At 45.7% G+C, this 18,886-nt stretch overlaps 1 protein-coding gene across 1 annotated transcript in view; it reads left to right on the top strand.

The window, feature by feature from the left end:
• Positions 1–18,886, top strand: part of LOC309355870 (thialysine N-epsilon-acetyltransferase-like) — a 218,871-nt gene that overhangs the window by 114,364 nt on the left and 85,621 nt on the right. The window lies entirely within an intron of this gene.

Below are 18,886 nucleotides of genomic sequence, written 5' to 3' on the forward strand. Positions count from 1 at the left end.
AACCCCCTGCCAAGCAGGAAACCCCAGCAGAGCACTCCTGACATATGGTTGTCAAGCCTCTGCTTCAAGACCTCCAAAGAAGGAGACTCCACCACACTCCTTGGCAGCAAATTCCACTCTCAAACAGCTCTTACTGTCAGGAAGTTCTTCCTAATGTTTAGGTGGAATCTTCTTTCTTGTAGTTTGGATCCATTGCTCCGTGTCCGCTTCTCTGGAGCAGCAGAAAACAACCTTTCTCCCTCCTCTATGTGATATCCTTTTATATATTTGAACATGGCTATCATATTGTAGCACCCTGCTTGTGGTTAACGCTTAGCTGGAATGAAATATTCAACGCAGCAACAGAGAAATTAAAATAATAATTTATTTGTCAGACAAATAAATGAGAGGCTCAGTGGTATATGGTTACCAAGCTCTGGCCTGCCTCCTGCCATTATGGCCAGCACTTATATTCCCTTAATCCAGCCCCCTTTGCTCCTCCTGGGCTGCCTCTGTTCAATCAGCCTGGTTGGATTTCCTATTGGCTGATTGCTATAACTAATCACAAAAAGATACACCCATTTCCTTCTATCCTTATAAGGGAGACAAAGAGCTATATATATGACATATAAGTAATAATATATCTTACATGGAATCTTAATTACCAGCTCACCTCTTGCCCTATTGCCTTCTAAAACAAATGTTTAATCTTACATTTTTATGTTCAACAGATGTCAAGGATCTTGAGTTCACATCAACATTGAAAGATCTCCTTCATTTGAGGGTCTTTTAAACAAATGCCTGACAACTATATATCAGAAGTGTTCGATGGCGTCTCCTGTCTGGCAAGGGGGGGCTAGGCTCATTTGCCCCTCTGGTCTCCTATTGCAATATGACTCTATGAATCTAGCATTTCTTAAATCCTTTGCATAATTACATTTAAGCCAATATATTTAAGCTAATATATTTCATACATTATCATATATAGCTTTTTAGAAGGATAAATCTCCTCAAAGTAAAAGGAAGGAACAGTTTACAGCCTCAAAATAAAAAGTGAAGAAAAAGTCTCTTCCCCTGTTTACACTCCCCCCCTTCTCCAGCCAGTTGTTTTTCAAAACCATTTGCTCTTGGCCTTTCAACCTTAGGAAGAAGATATGGCTCATTTTACTGGGAGGCACATTGGTATTATTTTACTATTTACCCATTCTTAATAGTGTTTTTTCAGCCTTGGGGCAGCATATGTAATTTCCCATCAATGGGGCCCTCTTGTCTTAGGAGAAAACCTCTTGCCAAGGTTTTTTTCTGCCTGGCATGAAACCTTTGAAAATCTAAGCCCATTTAATTTAGGAACCTGATCAAGATATAAGCCAATATAAGTCTTGATTAAAAATGCAGTCTATATTCAGATGCCACATTCCCCCCTTTCAAGCTCAAGGACCTTGCTTACCAAGCGTCCTTGATAGCTTGATCATCATATTCCTGAGGTAAAGCTCTGTATAGGGCCATGATATGAGGTAGAGTTTCATTCGAAATCATCTTGCTAATTGTACTTCTAAAACATGAGATGATACATGGCACCATACATAAAACCATTATTACTACCGTCAAGAAAAACAAGCAAGACAATAATATCCCTTTGAGTCCCGCAACATTAGGTAACCAATTGGTGAGCCATCCCATATCCCATCCTTCCCATGTTTATACTTGGACATGTGCTATATTCTCCATCTTTGTAGCCAACACACGGATTGCCTCACCATTATCAGAAATGTTAAAGCAACAGGCATTCCCTGTCAAGTTCAAGACTCCACATAGGCCTCCCTGCCTGGCAAGTACATAATCCATTCCCATTTTCAGCTGCATAATGGCGGCTCTACTTTCATCCAACTGTTGTGCAATAAGTCTCAAACTCTGGGCCGTTGCATTGGTTACAAGTTCCACTACTGCTTGCAATCGAATTATTCTGTTTAGTTTATAAATAGGATCCCGTGCCCCTTGTATGAGCTCACCAGGATTCCAGGAGGCAGGATCATAATAGGCTATAATGCGCTCTGGCGGCCAATCATCAGTACCGCTCCAACTTTGGGTACTTCCTCCTGCTATACGAGAAATATCAGCATTCCTTCGTGTTCGCTTAGCTGAACTAGTGGGCATAATCCACATTGGTGGTAATACCCATCCCAGGAAACAAGTCCCACTCCATTTGGAAGGGAGTTTCTTGTATGCCCATTCTCCACATATCCACCACAACCATCGGGTCTGAGGTTTTTGGTACTTGGAGTACAGAAGGCGAAAATATCAAAAGAGGTAGAGAGTTCACAGTGCAGTATGTTAGATTGCCTTTTTCTGTCACAGTTATGTTCCACACCACTTTCCATGCATAAATAAAAGGAGGTGCACAGGGCAAGGTATTCCGAGTTCGATACGTAGTACCGTTTGCCCAGGTTTGACTATTCTTAATATAATCCCAAGTATAGTGGCAATGAGAAGAGCCTATCATGGTAGGGTCAGCTGCATCTGATGATTTATGCACACAGATTTCCCCTTGCACAGGTATAACTCGTATTGGTTTAGTTGAGTTCCAACCGGGGAAATTCTGTACTTCTGTTTGGTGTGGCATTCCGCTTACCATACCAATGGCACTTAATGGTATTGGTAATAAGGGCATACCTCCCTCTGAATCATCTGGCCCAAGAGAGCAAACAAGGCAATTAGTCCTATTTGCAACATTGGCTATCATCTCAGCTAAGCCTACCCACATATTGTGGTCATGGCGGAATCCATATTTAGCAAATTTGGTCAGATTCATGGACCCTTCCCCTTCCCAAGGGATCAGGATTAATAATAAAATCATGTTGATGTCTAGCATATGCATTCCTTCCACAAAAGATTACCTTATTGTGATAGCAAATAATTATTAGTCCCAATATAATTCCCCCAGTGACAGAAATGGGGAACCACCAAGACCAAAACATATATCCCAAGGATCCCCAATGTGTAATATCACTTATAATTGTTCCACAAGGGGGCAGTCAATCAATTGTATAAGAGAATCTTCCCGTTCACAATTGCTGGTTTAGACGCTCCTCAAGCTTCAGGCGTGCGCAGGTCAGCCAGCTTCCAGGTTGTGGCTGCAGCAGGCCGGTCGTCAAATGTTGCCCGTGACCTAACCCGCTCCCGGTAGGGCTAGATACAGGGGTTTTTGGAGAGAGTCAGTTTTAAAGGATTAGAGGGGTCACCTTTGCATGTCCAACTGCCTTCAGACTTCTTTAAACGAGAGTGATGAATCCAGGGGGTCACCTCAGCTACCTTCACCGCTGTTAGAATAGAGAGCAGGACGGTGTAAGGTCCACGCCACTTAGGTGCAAGTGGATCACGTTTCCACTCTTTCACCCATATGCTATGCCAGTCTGGAGCTGATGAATCGGCTTGGCAATGCTGCACGGCGTGTGCTTGAGGGCCCACCTGTTAAGATAAAAAAACAAACAAACACGGGAGAGAGACAAAAACACGGGAGAGATTGCACTTGTCCCTGTGTCACATGGTCTCCTATTTGTTTGAGGTCAGTTGGAATATCCTGAACAAAGGAGGGCGGCCTCCCATACAGGAGCTCAAAAGGTGACAACTTAAGTCTTTTTGTGGGTGCGCACCGAACACGAAACAGTGTTATGGGTCAGCAAGCACATGGGGATATTAAAGCAGCCTGTGCTTTTCCTTTGCAGGCTTGGCACAGCCCGGCCTGGTCCCTGGGGTGCAGGGCCGTAAGAGATGGAGGCAGGCTGGGCCCTCTCCCTCCTGGGTGAAGCACCTGCCGGAAGCCTCGTGGCAATCATCCCCCCCCCGGGGGCACACGCAACAGACACTGGGGCCAACGGAGCGTGGTGGGTTAGGGTGGCAAATGCCTCTCTGAGCTCCGCAGAAAAGCTGAACTTGCACCAGAGCCGCCTCTGACCCACATAATGGGCTATTGCCAGCTTGTATTTTAGGGAGCTGGTTTCTTGTTTTCAGCCTTGCAGCAGCAGTACCCGACTGCACACACTTAATGTGATCTCACAACAATCCTAGGAGGTAGGCCATGGTTATTCCCATTGTAGAAGAGAGGAGAAACGGAGTGATATAATGCCAGCAGTAGTATAAATATGTCCCCATACATGCACCATACAAATAAAGAGTGGACACATAGTCCTACAGATACAACCGACCCTTTGAGGGTGACCAAACTGTTGATGCGGCCCCCCGATGAATTTGAGTTTGACACCCCTGCTTTAGACATATTAGTGGGCTTCTGGCATGCCCTGCAGATGCCTTGCACAAGTGTCTGGCGGTAGGTAGTAAGCCTGGCCAGGTGAATTGCATTGTTTGGATCCCAATTAGGATCTTCCAAGGGAAAGTTGTCCTGGAGATGATGGTCAATATTATAAATATTTCCCACTCTGGCCTGCTCACGCAAATATATCTGTGCCTTTTCAATTATGTCTCTCCTTTCCTCAGTGGTGAAAAGAGTATTCAGGAGCTGGCGACAATCTGTCCAAATAGGACTATTACTATTGAGGTCACCAAGTCCATCATAGCCTGAGGTTTTTCTGCGAAAGATGGGGTGTTTTCCAATTCATCAGATCTGTAGTTGTGAATGGAATACATTGCAGGGTCGAAGTTCGAGGTGGCCGTGGTCCAGGTTGCCCATTAACCAGCACAGGCTCCTCAAGTGCATCAAATACTCTTCTAAGAGGGGCTACTACGTGACCTTTTTCTTCACTTTGCTCTAGGGGCCTCAAATCATAGGGGATGGTATTTGTCCCAAGGCGTTCTTTTAGCAGCTTTATACGCCTGGCTGTATTGCTTGCTGACCGATTAAGGTCTCCCTGTAACTTCTGTAATAATTCTCTAGGACTTGGATGTACAGGGGTTTGGGGTAGGCAATCAGTTGTTCCACTAAAAGAGACTGTAGATGGAGTTCTACTGGGACTCACAGGTGGAATAACCACTTCTGCTTGGGCTTCATTATAGGACTCCAATGCCTCCTGAAGATATTTATCATAATCTATCAAGGAATCAAGCTCTGTGACTCCACTCCCATTATTCATTCCAGTTTCTTGCCTTGGGGTTACAACTGGTGGAGTGTTTGGATTAGACTCCCTTCGTTGTGGAGCATAGGGTGGAGGTGGAAGCACCTCTTCCTCTGGTCCCTCAAAAATGGGTTTAAGTTTATTTGGCAAGATTCCTTTCCTAGCTTCGGCTTTTACAGCCAATAATTTGCATCGTTGGACTTTGCATTCCCTTATCCATGGAGGATTTTTTTTTTTTTTTTTTTTAATGTGCTCAGCCAGGAATCTATATATGAAAATTGTTCTGGGCACCCTCCAGTTTCTTTGGTGATGTTAGACCAAAGTTTGCTTACTAAATTTATATCAAAGGTTCCCTGGGATGGCCATCCAGTACTTTGTTTTGGCTACCCTAATTCACATAACGTTCTCAAGCGCTCTGGCGTCATTTTGACTCCATATGCCCCTGAGAAGGCTTTCTTAAAATTATTTAACATACATTCAAGAGGTGTATTTCCCCCTTTGAACCCCCAACTCCCATTGTATGGCCCTGTGAAGTATCCACTCAGTCACTCACACACACGCCTTACTGGGAAACGAAGTAGTACTCACTCCACACTTAGGTCAGCTACACATTGTACTTTCTCACACATGCAATGCACTAGATACTTCAACCACACTCTACCTCCCAATCTTCCCTTTGCCCTACACCAGATCACCATCTGATGTACCCAGCCACCTAGCGTACTCAGTTCCCCTTTACTGAGACGCAGAAGTTTGATCAGGACTTCTCTTCCTCCCAATTAATTGGAGGGCCAAAACCCCTTAGTGCACTTACCCTTAGCTGGTTGCCTGTTTATTTCTCTGGTCCCCCCCGGTCCATCGCCGTCAGTGGGCAGGGTATCAGACAGACGAGACTTCTGCGTTCCCCCTGGAAAAATTTACCAGTGCGCGCTGGGAAGCAGTTTAGAGATCCTCTCTCTTGTACCCTGTCCAATAGGGCGAAGGGGCTGCGTTCCAGCAGACCACTTATCCGAGTCACGGCACCATAAAATGTAGCACCCTGCTTGTGGTTAACGCTTAGCTGGAATGAAATATTCAACGCAGCAACAGAGAAATTAAAATAATAATTTATTTGTCAGACAAATAAATGAGAGGCTCAGTGGTATATGGTTACCAAGCTCTGGCCTGCCTCCTGCCATTATGGCCAGCACTTATATTCCCTTAATCCAGCCCCCTTTGCTCCTCCTGGGCTGCCTCTGTTCAATCAGCCTGGTTGGATTTCCTATTGGCTGATTGCTATAACTAATCACAAAAAGATACACCCATTTCCTTCTATCCTTATAAGGGAGACAAAGAGCTATATATATGACATATAAGTAATAATATATCTTACATGGAATCTTAATTACCAGCTCACCTCTTGCCCTATTGCCTTCTAAAACAAATGTTTAATCTTACATTTTTATGTTCAACAGATGTCAAGGATCTTGAGTTCACATCAACATTGAAAGATCTCCTTCATTTGAGGGTCTTTTAAACAAATGCCTGACAACTATATATCAGAAGTGTTCGATGGCGTCTCCTGTCTGGCAAGGGGGGGCTAGGCTCATTTGCCCCTCTGGTCTCCTATTGCAATATGACTCTATGAATCTAGCATTTCTTAAATCCTTTGCATAATTACATTTAAGCCAATATATTTAAGCTAATATATTTCATACATTATCATATATAGCTTTTTAGAAGGATAAATCTCCTCAAAGTAAAAGGAAGGAACAGTTTACAGCCTCAAAATAAAAAGTGAAGAAAAAGTCTCTTCCCCTGTTTACACTCCCCCCCTTCTCCAGCCAGTTGTTTTTCAAAACCATTTGCTCTTGGCCTTTCAACCTTAGGAAGAAGATATGGCTCATTTTACTGGGAGGCACATTGGTATTATTTTACTATTTACCCATTCTTAATAGTGTTTTTTCAGCCTTGGGGCAGCATATGTAATTTCCCATCAATGGGGCCCTCTTGTCTTAGGAGAAAACCTCTTGCCAAGGTTTTTTTCTGCCTGGCATGAAACCTTTGAAAATCTAAGCCCATTTAATTTAGGAACCTGATCAAGATATAAGCCAATATAAGTCTTGATTAAAAATGCAGTCTATATTCAGATGCCACAATATCACCCCTTAACCTCCTCTTCTCCAGGCTAAACATGCCCAGCTCCCTTAGCCGTTCCTCATAAGGCATCGTTTCCAGGCCTTTGACCATTTTTCAAAGCCATCCAGGTGAGCGGCCATCGCTGCCTCCTGTGGCAGGGAGTTCCGCCGTTGAACCCTGTGCCGCATAGCAGAGAAATTCCTTTTCTGGCTTCCAAACCTTCCGGCGTCCGGTTCCTTTGCGTATCCCCACGTTCTGTTTCTACAGGAGAAGGAGGAACGCTTCTTCAATGCCAGGCGTAATTTCATCACCCCAATCGCGTCGCCTCTTCTTCCTCCCCTTTCCTCCAAATTAAAAAAAGTCCCTCCCTTTGGATCGTCTGGGTGGCTGTTTCCTGAACTTGGAGGAGACTGGGAAAAGGGAAAATCAGATTTGCACATCCCTAGGTGTTCGTGTTAGCAGGAGGCCAGGTTTGGGAATCGCTTTTCCCAGCCTGCCCTTCATTAATTCCGATTCCCAGGTTTAATATTTATTTTCTGCAGCAGTTGCTGAATCAGGGACTTGCGAAACGCGGGAAAGAGATGCAATAAATTTCAAGCGGCCGGTGTCTTTGATCTTGTGGCTTCCCTCTCTGTCCCCCCCTCCTTATGATGCAGCTAATTTTTTTGGGGGGGGGAGGGCAGGTGGAGGTTAACCTCTCCACGTTTCTCTGTTAAGCTGCTTCCCCCTGCTGGCGATGATGTCAAAGCGAGGCCTAATATTCATTATTCCAGGGCAGGCCCCGAATAAATCCCTTGTTATTCTAGACCACGTCCGAATTTGCTCAGAATTTAAGCCTCTCTGATCATCCTTCTGCCGCCTCGATTGATTTGGGGGGTTGGGGTGGGGAGAAAGACTCTTTCCTCTTCCGTCACGCTAAAACTCAGGCATCACTTGACGGACAGGGTGGTCAAAAGGAAGCTCTTAATCACGCCGCTAATTGGCTTATTAATTAATTAGAGAGCTGCGTGGCCGGTCACCGGCTTAAGTAGCGTTGGCAAATGAGATTAGGCGAATTCTTGGAAGGGGAAATTCTCTGCAAGCGCCAATCGTGCCATCGTGCAGTTTAAAAGCGAGCAACTTGCTCCCGAGAATCCTGGGAATTATAGTTCCCCGCACCGAACTAGAATTCCCGGCGCCCTTAACAAAACTACAAGTCCCAGGGTGCTTTGCGGCGAGCCGTGTGCCTTTGAATTGTTTGGCGTTTTAGCTTCTGAAGCAAAGGTGCCTATGGATCTTAAACTAGGATATACAACAGAAAATGCTATTTGGAATTATTGGACTCTTACGTTTATGTAGGAAAGGACAGCGCTGCATTGCAGGGGGGGTGGAGACAGGAATAAGGATAATGTTTATTTGAAACACGTGTTTTTTACAGTGTCCTAGGCTTCCTAAGTTTTGGGGGAAAGTATTGGATTGCATAAACATGACTGTGCAGAAAAAAAGTTAAATGTTTCAAAGGAAAATATTCTTTTGAATTATGTGCCTTGACAATTGGACACCGTAAATGGATTTTTCATGCCAAAAGACTGATATTGATGCACTGGAAAGATACACCTGTTAGTCAATGGACTGAATACATGACAAAACTTGTGATTTGTGAACGGATTGCTTACAGACATAGACTTTGCATGGACAAATAGAACGATATTTGGAACATATTTATAAAAAGCATAGGAGTTTATAAATAAACCATGAAGGTATTTAGATAATAACAATTGTGTACCTAGATACTAGACAAGCGTGTGTGGAATTGTAGAGTGCATATATAGTGATATAATATACAGTGGCACCTTGGTTCTCAAACTTAGTCCGTTCCAAAACCAAAGCGTTCCAAAACCAAGGCACACTTTTCCATAGAAAGTAATGCAAAATGGATTAACCCACTCCAGACTTTTAAAAACAACCCTTAAAACAGCAATTTAACATGAATTGCATAAACATGACTGTGCAGAAAAAAAGTTAAATGTTTCAAAGGAAAATATTCTTTTGAATTACTGCCTTGACAATTGGACACTGTAAATGGATTTTTCATGCCCAAAGACTGATATTGATGCACTGGAAAGATACACCTGTTAGTCAATGGACTGAATACATGACAAAACTTGCGATTTGTGAACGGATTGCTTACAGACATAGACTTTGTATGGACAAATAGAACGATATTTGGAACATATTTATAAAAAGCATAGGAGTTTATAAATAAACCATGAAGGTATTTAGATAATAACAATTGTGTACCTAGATACTAGACAAGCGTGTGTGGAATTGTAGAGTGCATATATAGTGATATAATATACAGTGGCACCTTGGTTCTCAAACTTAGTCCGTTCCAAAACCAAAGCGTTCCAAAACGAAGGCACACTTTTCCATAGAAAGTAATGCAAAATGGATTAACCCACTCCAGACTTTTAAAAACAACCCTTAAAACAGCAATTTAACATGAATTGCATAAACATGACTGTGCAGAAAAAAGTTAAATGTTTCAAAGGAAAATATTCTTTTGAATTACGTGCCTTGACAATTGGACACTGTAAATGGATTTTTCATGCCAAAAGACTGATATTGATGCACTGGAAAGATACACCTGTTAGTCAATGGACTGAATACATGACAAAACTTGTGATTTGTGAACGGATTGCTTACAGACATAGACTCTGTATGGACAAGGAGAACGATATTTGGAACATATTTATAAAAAGCATAGGAGTTTATAAATAAACCATGAAGGTATTTAGATAATAACAGTTGTATACCTAGATACTAGACAAGCGTGTGTGGAATTGTAGAGTGCATATATAGTGATATAATATACAGTGGCACCTTGGTTCTCAAACTTAATCCGTTCCAAAACCAACGCGTTCCAAAACCAAGGCACGCTTTTCCATAGAAAGTAATGCAAAATGGATTAATCCGCTCCAGACTTTTAAAAACAACCCTTAAAACAGCAATTTAACATGAATTTTACTATCGAACGAGGGCATTGATCCGTAAAACCCAGCCAGATGGGCAGGGTATAAATAATAAGTTGTTGCTGTTGTTCCCTGTAGCTTTGCTTCTCGCAGGGAGGGAACCGCCAGAAGGCCCTCGGCGCTGGACCTCAGTGTCCGGGCAGAACGATGGGGGTGGAGACGCTCCTTCAGGTCTACTGGGCCTTTGAGGCCGATTAGGGCTTTCAAGCTCAGCACCAACACTTTGAATTGCGCTTGGAAACGTACTGGGAGCCAATGTAGGTCTTTCAGGACCAGTGTTATGTGGTCTCAGCTCCTGCTCCCAGTCACCAGTCTGCCTGTCGCATTCTGGATTAGTTGTAGTTTCCGGGTCACCTTCAAAGGTAGCCCCACGGAGAGCGCATGGCAGTAGTCCCGAGGGAGCGGGAGATAACCAGAGCATGCGCCACTCTGGTGAGACAGTCTGCGGGCAGGGAGGGTCTCATCCTGCGCACCAGATGGAGCTGATAAACAGCTGCCCTGGACACAGAACTGACCTGCGCCTCCATGGACAGCGGTGAGTCCAGAATGACTCCCAGGCTGCACACCTGGTCCTTCAGGGGCACAGTTGCCCCATTCAGGACCAGGGAGTCCCCCACACCTGCCCGCCCCCTGTCCCCCCAAAACAGTCCTTCTGTCTTGTCAGGATTCCACCTCAAATACAAAAGCAACACTGGATACCAGTCGCCCGAAGCCACAGGAGGTGAGAGGTCTCCTGGGCTTGCAGGTTTCCATGAGGGGTGGTTAAATCCGGTTGATCCCCGTGAAAACAGAATGCAGGACTCAATGGGTCTCCTTTGGCCTGATCCGGCCGCCTCTGTTCTTAAATCCTAGCGAGAAACAAACAGAACAAACAGCCAAAGCCATCGGCACATGCAAATCTTGTGTCCTCTTTTTCCTGGTGATGCTTAATAAGGAATCCGTTTGCCTCCCCCACCATCTGTCTGGCCCCAGTCAATTTCATAACCAGCCCCGTTAAGCCGCAATTGGTTGTTGTGTTTTAATTTCCCACTTTTCCCTCTTCCGAAAGCCAGGACATCTCGGCTCGCCCGGATTTCCATCGGCCTCCCAGGGTCAAAACTCTCTCTTCTTTTCGGGAAGAGTGCCAGAAAGGGGGCTTTAAAGATTAGCGCTGACATGAGGGATTTGAGAGCCGCCCGGAAGACGGAGGCAAGGCCAGAAGGGCGAGCGAAGCAGGGCCTACAACTCCCCCTCGCTCTCACCCACGTTTTGCAGCCGGGGAGGGCGAGGAGAGGGAAGACTTTGCAGGAGGGGGAATTTTCACCTGCAGCAGATTTTCCCCTAGGGAGGGACAAACTGCGCCCTGAAATAAATAAATTAAGGTCTTATGTATATAATAAAAAGGTAAAGGGACCCCCTGACCATTAGGTCCAGTCGTGGCCGACTCTGGGGTTGCGGCGCTCATCTCGCTTTACTGGCCGAGGGAGCCGGCACACAGCTTCCGGGTCATGTGGCCAGCAGGACTAAGCCGCTTCTGGCGAACCAGAGCAGCGCACAGAAATGCCGTTTACCTTCCCGCTGGAGTGGTACCTCTTTATCTACTTGCACTTTGAGGTGCTTCCGAACTGCTAGGTTGGCAGGAGCAGGGACCAAGCAACGAGAGCTAACCCCGTCATTGCGGGGATTCAAACCACCAACCTTCCGATCGTCCTAGGCTCTGTGGTTTAACCCACAGCACCACCCACATCCCATTATGTGTATAATAAAGATTCATAAATGTACCAGGCAAAAACACGTACATAGATATATAGGCCACATGTCTGAAGCTGCACAGGAGAACAGCCATGGAGACATTTAGACTCCCAGACTGACCAGGTGTTTCCTCTGCAAGGTCAAATGGAAAAGCCCCCCCCCCCATTGTCTTTTCCTTCACAAATCCTGCCTTAAGGGTATGTCTGTCTTTGAATAGGGTGTGAGCCTGTGACATGGCCCAGGAACTAAGTATTTGTCATTGCAAAAGACTGGCCAGGCTCCCCAGGCAATCCAATCAAGTGACCATTAACAGGTAACCTGCCAGACAGGAAGTAAACAAGGCACTCAGATTTCTGCTGTAGACCGCCTCTTCTGTGATGTATGCATGATGTTTCTGGGGGTGGTCTTGATCTACAGGGTGGCAATTTCAAAAGTCTTTATAAGGCCTTGTGCGCCATTGTTCTGGGTTCCTTCTCCTTTCCTGCGTGTGAGGGGAGCACCCTGTTGCAACAGATCAATAAAGATCAGGCTTGCTAGCTGCTTTGCTTCTCAATATTCTCTGCTTGGCCTCTGTTATTTTCTCCGACCGATGGAGAACCTGCAAAGGACTCTATAAGGGCTCTTGTGTTCCCCATAAGGGAATAAGGGCAGATTTTTGTTTACAACAGCCTGCAAACAGATTATTGCTTGAACTCTCGGTGCCTCGCAAGCAATCATTTTTCGAGTTGGGTGGGCAGGGATGAGATTAAGGCCCTGAGATCTTTGCTCCAACCTGCTTTTTTGATAGAGATGCCTGATTTCCCCATTTGCATATGCAAATAGGGCGTTGCTCTTTCCTGCCCACCCCCTCCCCATTTTGGAAAGGAAGGACTTTCTGACAGAGGATTGCATTTTCATAATCCAGGCAGGCTCCCGGCTGCTTCCAAAACTCCCAGCTCTGCACCTGCCTCATCGTAAACCTCTGAAGGCTTAGAAAGTATCATTCTGGCTCTGCCAGGCGGGCTAGATTTGAAACGAACAGCTGAAGAACCAAACCATCTTCTTCTTTGGCGATCCCTCGTAGCCGAGTAAGATTGTCTTCCATAAACACGGTTTTAAAAGCAAGTCCATAAGTGATTGTGGAGGCCAATTCTGGACCCACACATCCTCCCACAGTGGGGACATTGGTTTCCAGGTGGGAGTCCACCATGGTGTGGATTTGCCAAGCGTGCCTTCCTCTTAGCGCATTTCACCCTTGTGTCCTGAGTTCGAATGTCTTCAAAGCCCAGGAGACCTTTGGTAAAGGCTGTTCTCCAATTGGAGCGCTCGCAAGCCAGTGTTCCCCAGTTGTCAGTGTTTAAAGCTCTGGTTTCCCCAGTAGTGATGTATGGAAGTGAGAGCTGGACCATAAAGAAGGCTGATTGCCGAAGAATGGATGCTTTTGAATTCTGGTGCTGGAGGAGACTTTTGAGAGTCTCATGGACTGCAAGAAGATCAAACCTCTCCATTCTGAAGGAAACCAGCCCTGAGTGCTCACTGGAAGGACAGATCCTAAAGCTGAGGCTCCAAGACTTTGGCCACCTCATGAGAAGAGAAGACTCCCTGGAAAAGACCCTGATGCTGGGAAAGATGGAGGGCGCAAGGAGAAGGGGGCGACAGAGGACGAGATGGTGGGACAGTGTTCTCGAAGGTGCCAGCATGAGTTTGACCCAACTGCGGGAGGCAGTGGAAGACAGGAGGGCCTGGCGTGCTCTGGTCCAGGGGGCTACGAAGAGGCGGACACGACTAAACGACTAAACAACAACAACAACATGTTTTTACTGTAATTTTACTGGTGTTAGCTTCCCTGAGCCCGGCTCTGGCCAGGGTATAAATAAAAAAATATATTATTATTATTATTATTATTATTATTATTAGGCAGCTCTTGTTTCCTCTCCACCACTGCCCTCCTTGCAAGAATAATTTGATTTTTCACGAGGCTGGCTGGAAAAAAATAGGTTTATAAAAGCAATCATCTGGCGCCCTCTGCAGGCTAGCCTAGAAAACACACCAGCAAACCAGTTAACCCTCATTGGATGCTAAAGGGCTGCCTTCTGCAACAAGGACCTGGGCACTGGACTACAACTCCCATGAGCGCCTGCCAGCATGCCAGGACACTTGGAGGGGGGCAGGTTGGATAAAATCTGCCCTAGGGGGTTGCAGTGTGCGCATGCAGCCGCTTTCAGTTACCTGGAGATGAAAATGTGGAGGGGGGTCATTCCACACCAAATCAGCTGATTTTAATACTCGACCGTGCTCTCACAAACCTAGACAGCATCTTAAAACGCAGAGACATCACCTTGCTAACAAAAGTCCGTCTAGTTCAAGCTACGGTTTTCCCATTAGTGATGTATGGAAGTGAGAGCTGGACCATAAAGAAGGCTGATCGCCGAAGAATGGATGCTTTTGAATTCTGGTGCTGGAGGAGACTCTGGAGAGTCCCATGGACTGCAAGAAGATCAAACCTCTCCATTCTGAAGGAAATCAGCCCTGAGTGCTCACTGGAAGGACAGATCCTGAAGCTGAGGCTCCAAGACTTTGAGAATAGAAGACTCCCTGGAGAAGACCCTGATGTTGGGAAAGATGGAGGGCACAAGGAGAAGGGGACGGCGGAGGACGAGATGGTGGGACAGTCTTCTCGAAGCTACCAGCATGAGTTTGACCAAACTGCGGGAGGCAGTGGAAGACAGGACGGCCTGGCATGCTCTGGTCCAGGGGTCACGAAGAGGCGGACACGACTAAACAACTCAACAACAACAACAATGCTCTCACAATTCAGATTTTCTTTAAAAATATATATATTATGTGCAGATACCTATGAGATAACCTCAAATTAATTTTTTTTAGATTTTTTGGTGCAAAATCGGGTGCAAGAGAATTTTTTTAAAATTCTGATTTTTGGGCAATTTAGGCTAACTCCAATTTCTGCATCAGTTTTTTGGGGGGGGGACCTGTTTCGCTTGTTTTTCAACCATTTGGGCTTATTTGGGTATCAAAATAAAGCTAATTGTGGTCTTTTTCAAAATACGGTATACAAATAGTATTAAGTGCCGCAGAAAAGGGTCACTGACCATTCAAAGCGAATTTTTGTCATTTTATTTCTGGTAGGTTCGGATAAGCCATAGCACACAAACCACAACTATCACATGTATTATAGGGGTGTTTTTTTTGTAGAATGGGCTAACCATGTACTTGTTATGTTTTAAAAATAAGCAGGGTGTTTTTTGTGGTTATAAAATAAATTGATTTTGAAGTAATTTTTTTTACAATTTATTATTATTTTTTGTACAGGTTTAAGGTCTCACTGAGCCTGAACTAACTCACACATTCGTGAGAATAGTTAAAATTGTACCCCCTTGTGTTACAATGTCATTTGATATATTTTAAAAATTAAGTTTAATTATTATTTAATTTTAAAAAAGCACACAGCAACAGGTGATTTGGTGTGGAATGATCTGGCGGAGAGAGAGGAGCAGGGTTTTTTTGGCTCAAGGCGGCCAACTTTCCAGCTAGCAACTGTTACTGTGCAGTGGGATCCGCACGGGTTAACCCAGCAATCACACCCTTTTTCTCATCCAGAGAAAACATTAGCTGCTCATATCTCCCCATTGGACTGCTGCCGAAAGCACAGGAGCAGTCACAGCCACGGTCAGTTGGCAACCCCTCTTTTTTTAAATCAAGGATTCGGTAGGGTGAAGAGCAGAAAGTTCAAATGCCTCTGTGTATATTGAAGACTTGGTTGTCCCAAAATAAAAATAAAAAAGGAAGTAAACCTGGAGTCCTCCTGCTGTTTGGGTCTGAAGGAATGGGTTTCCCAAACCCCAAAATCTGACTGTGCAGTCAGTCTGAAACGGGCCCCCAAATCCCATTTTTCCTTCTCCAAGGGTGCATTAGATAAAAACCATTAACTTGAGCTCTTGAGCAAATGTATAACAGGAACCCAGCTGTATAAACAAAGCTCTCTCCTTCATCAGTCCGTGACATCTTTAAAGTTAAATATTACAAATATCATGCCTGAATATATCCTTCAAACTTGACAGCTCAGGGAAGTCACCTAACTTTAAAAATGATATAAAATCATCTCCTTTCCCAGTTCCCCCCATTCCAAAGCTATTTTCCCCTTGCAAAAGGACTCCAGCAAGTTCTCAGAGGAGAAAATTGCTGGGCTCATTGTTAGCCAAAGGAAGCCAAATCTCATCCCCTGACTCGCCTCAGGCTCCAGACATGCAAAGGAACTTCTATTGTACTTTTGGGTGGTGGGTACTTAAGACATATTTGTTTATGCTGATCTTATACCTGAGTCTTGCCCCGCCATGTCTGCTTAGGCTAATCTTGTACCAAGGACTTGTCTGGACATGTTTGCCAAGGTTAACCCCTCCCCTTCGAACTGTATTCTGGGATGTGGTGGGAAAGTTTTAAAAGTCTTTGTCACCCCGTCCTCGGGGTTCAAAATTTGCTCTTTGAACCTACTGTATTGCGCAATAAACTTTGGTCTACAGCTATTTGCTCCGGTTGGCTGGACTCCTTCCTTTATTCCGCAGGGACCCACGGGCTCTGCCTGACCAGATGGGGGACTGAGCAGCCTCGCACCTAGATTTTTTTCCCTAACACCCAAGATAAGGAATACAGTGGTGCCCCGCAAGACGAACGCCTCGCAAGACGGAAAACCCGCTAGACGAAAGGGTTTTCCGTTTTGGAGGTGCTTCGCAAAACGAATTTCCTATGGGCTTGCTTCGCAAGACGAAAATGTCTTGTGAGTTCCTGTGGGGTTTTTTTCCTCCCCCCCTTTTTCCCAAGCCGCTAAGCTGCTTAACAGCTGATCCGCTAAGCCGCTAAACAGCTGATCCGCTAAGCCGCTAAACAGCTGATCCGCTAAGCCGCTAAACAGCTGATCCGCTAAGCCGCTAAACAGCTGATCCGCTAAGCCGCTTATCAGCTGATCCGCTAAGCCGCTTATCAGCTGATCCGCTAAGCCGCTTATCAGCTGATCCGCTAAGCCGCTTATCAGCTGATCTGCTAAGCCGTTTATCAGCTGATCTGCTAAGCCGCTTAACAGCTGATCCGCTAAGCCGCTTATCAGCTGATGTGCTAAGCCGCTAATAGCGCTAATCCGCTAATGGGCTTGCTTTGCAAGACGAAAAAACCGCAAGCCGAAGAGACTCGCGGAACGGATTCTTTTTGTCTTGCGAGGCACCACTATACAGGAACACCCTTTTATGGTCAAGAGTACCGGAACAGGAACATCTGTTTATGGTCATGGATGTCAACTTACGTGTATAAGCTGACGTGGCTGGATTCCTGGGGAGGGGGCAAGGGGACCAGAAAGGGTATATAATCTGTGTGTAACCGCTCTTTAAGTGCTCTTGCTGTGAACTGACCACGCAAGTGCCTTCTGCTATCCGGAGAGCAGAATAAACTCTTTCTCTGAGCCAAACCTTGGTGTCATTTGACTTCTTTCCTCCCATCCGGGAGCAACGCTCACCCAACCAATCGGTAAAGTCTAATAAGGCTACAGGTCTACAACTCCCATCTGGCTGGGTGAATTGGTAGAAGCCAGTGGCGTAGCGTGGGGGGTGCAGGGGGGCCCGGCCGCACCGGGCGCAACATCTGGGGGTTAGGGTTAGGGGGCGCAAATCCACGGGTTAGGGGGCACAAATTACTTGCCTTGCCCCGGGTGCTGACAACCCACACTACGCCACTGGCGGAAGATGATATAGCCATTTCTACCCGACACAGACCAGCCTCTTCTGCCCTGCTCAAATGGCAAAGTTTGTCGTCCTTTATTGCATATTATTCACCTTGTGTACAAAGATCGCCGCTGAATATAAGACACAATTTCTCCCAAGGCCTACGAAGCGGATTCAACTTTTTACGAAAAATCTCATTATCCTCCTTCGATATCGATTTTAGGTCTACGATTTCAAGATGTCGGCACCAAATCTGACTGAAAGGTTTGGCCTACAAATACCCGTGTTTGGCATATCCGTTAAACAGGGTTGTTCAGTTGTTTTACTCAAGAGTAGATTCTCTGGAGTTAGTAAACGTAATAAATTGACCACCTGCAAACGACCTTTCTCCAAAAATGCGATTGCCGCAGGGATAGCGACGTGATTCCTGAGCTCCTAACTCGCACCCGGCTTGACCAGCATGCCTAACGGTCAGCGATTATGAGAGTTATAGGGCAGCCTTGGCCAGCAGGGTGGAAATCGATCTGTTTTGGACTACGGTTCCCATAAGCCACCAGCCCCAGCCTCTTGCGCCAGCGGAGGCTGATGGGAATTGTAGTCCAAAGCACACCCAGAGGTCACCTGCCAGGTTGTGGAGCAGGGAGGCTGTTTGATGGAAATCATCAATGGTTAGGGTCTCCAACCCAAGGTTTTACCCAGCCCCAAAGAAACAGGAGTTGATTTGTTAAATTTTTAAATGCTTAGGTAGCGGTTGGGGGGGGCATTAACAGTCCAATGGCAACATTCCCTCCCATCCCATATAAGAAATCCGTCTAAAAATCTGTCTAAAATTTTTTTAGACAGTCCCACTGAGTCACTGTGTGACCTTTCTCTTTGGCAAGACGCTACACCGGTAGAACAACAGCTTGAAGTTGCATACCCAAAAGCAAGAGGAGCGCCCCAGGCGCATTGCATCACTTTTTGACATCGGTTTAAGGCACAATTGAAGGTTGTGGGGTGCAAAGTCCCGTCTCCCCGATCCTACGGCTCTGCCCCATTAGATTTGCGGCCCTCTTTCCTGCCCCCCATTGCAATGGTTTGCACCCTTCCTCTTAATCCGTGGGACCTTTAGCACACCAGGCATACGGCTCCCGTCATCCCCGACCGCTGGGCGCACTTGCCAGGGCTGGGAGAGTGTGGGAGTTGTAGTTCAGGACCCCACAGATGTGGGGAAAGGGTGGGCACGAGAGGTTGCAATAATTCAGCCGCCCAGTTTCGTTCAGGGCCCTGTCTGTGC

This window comes from Podarcis melisellensis (assembly GCF_964234715.1).
Source record: "Podarcis melisellensis genome assembly, chromosome: 13".
NCBI classification, from domain to species: Eukaryota; Metazoa; Chordata; class Lepidosauria; order Squamata; family Lacertidae; genus Podarcis; species Podarcis melisellensis.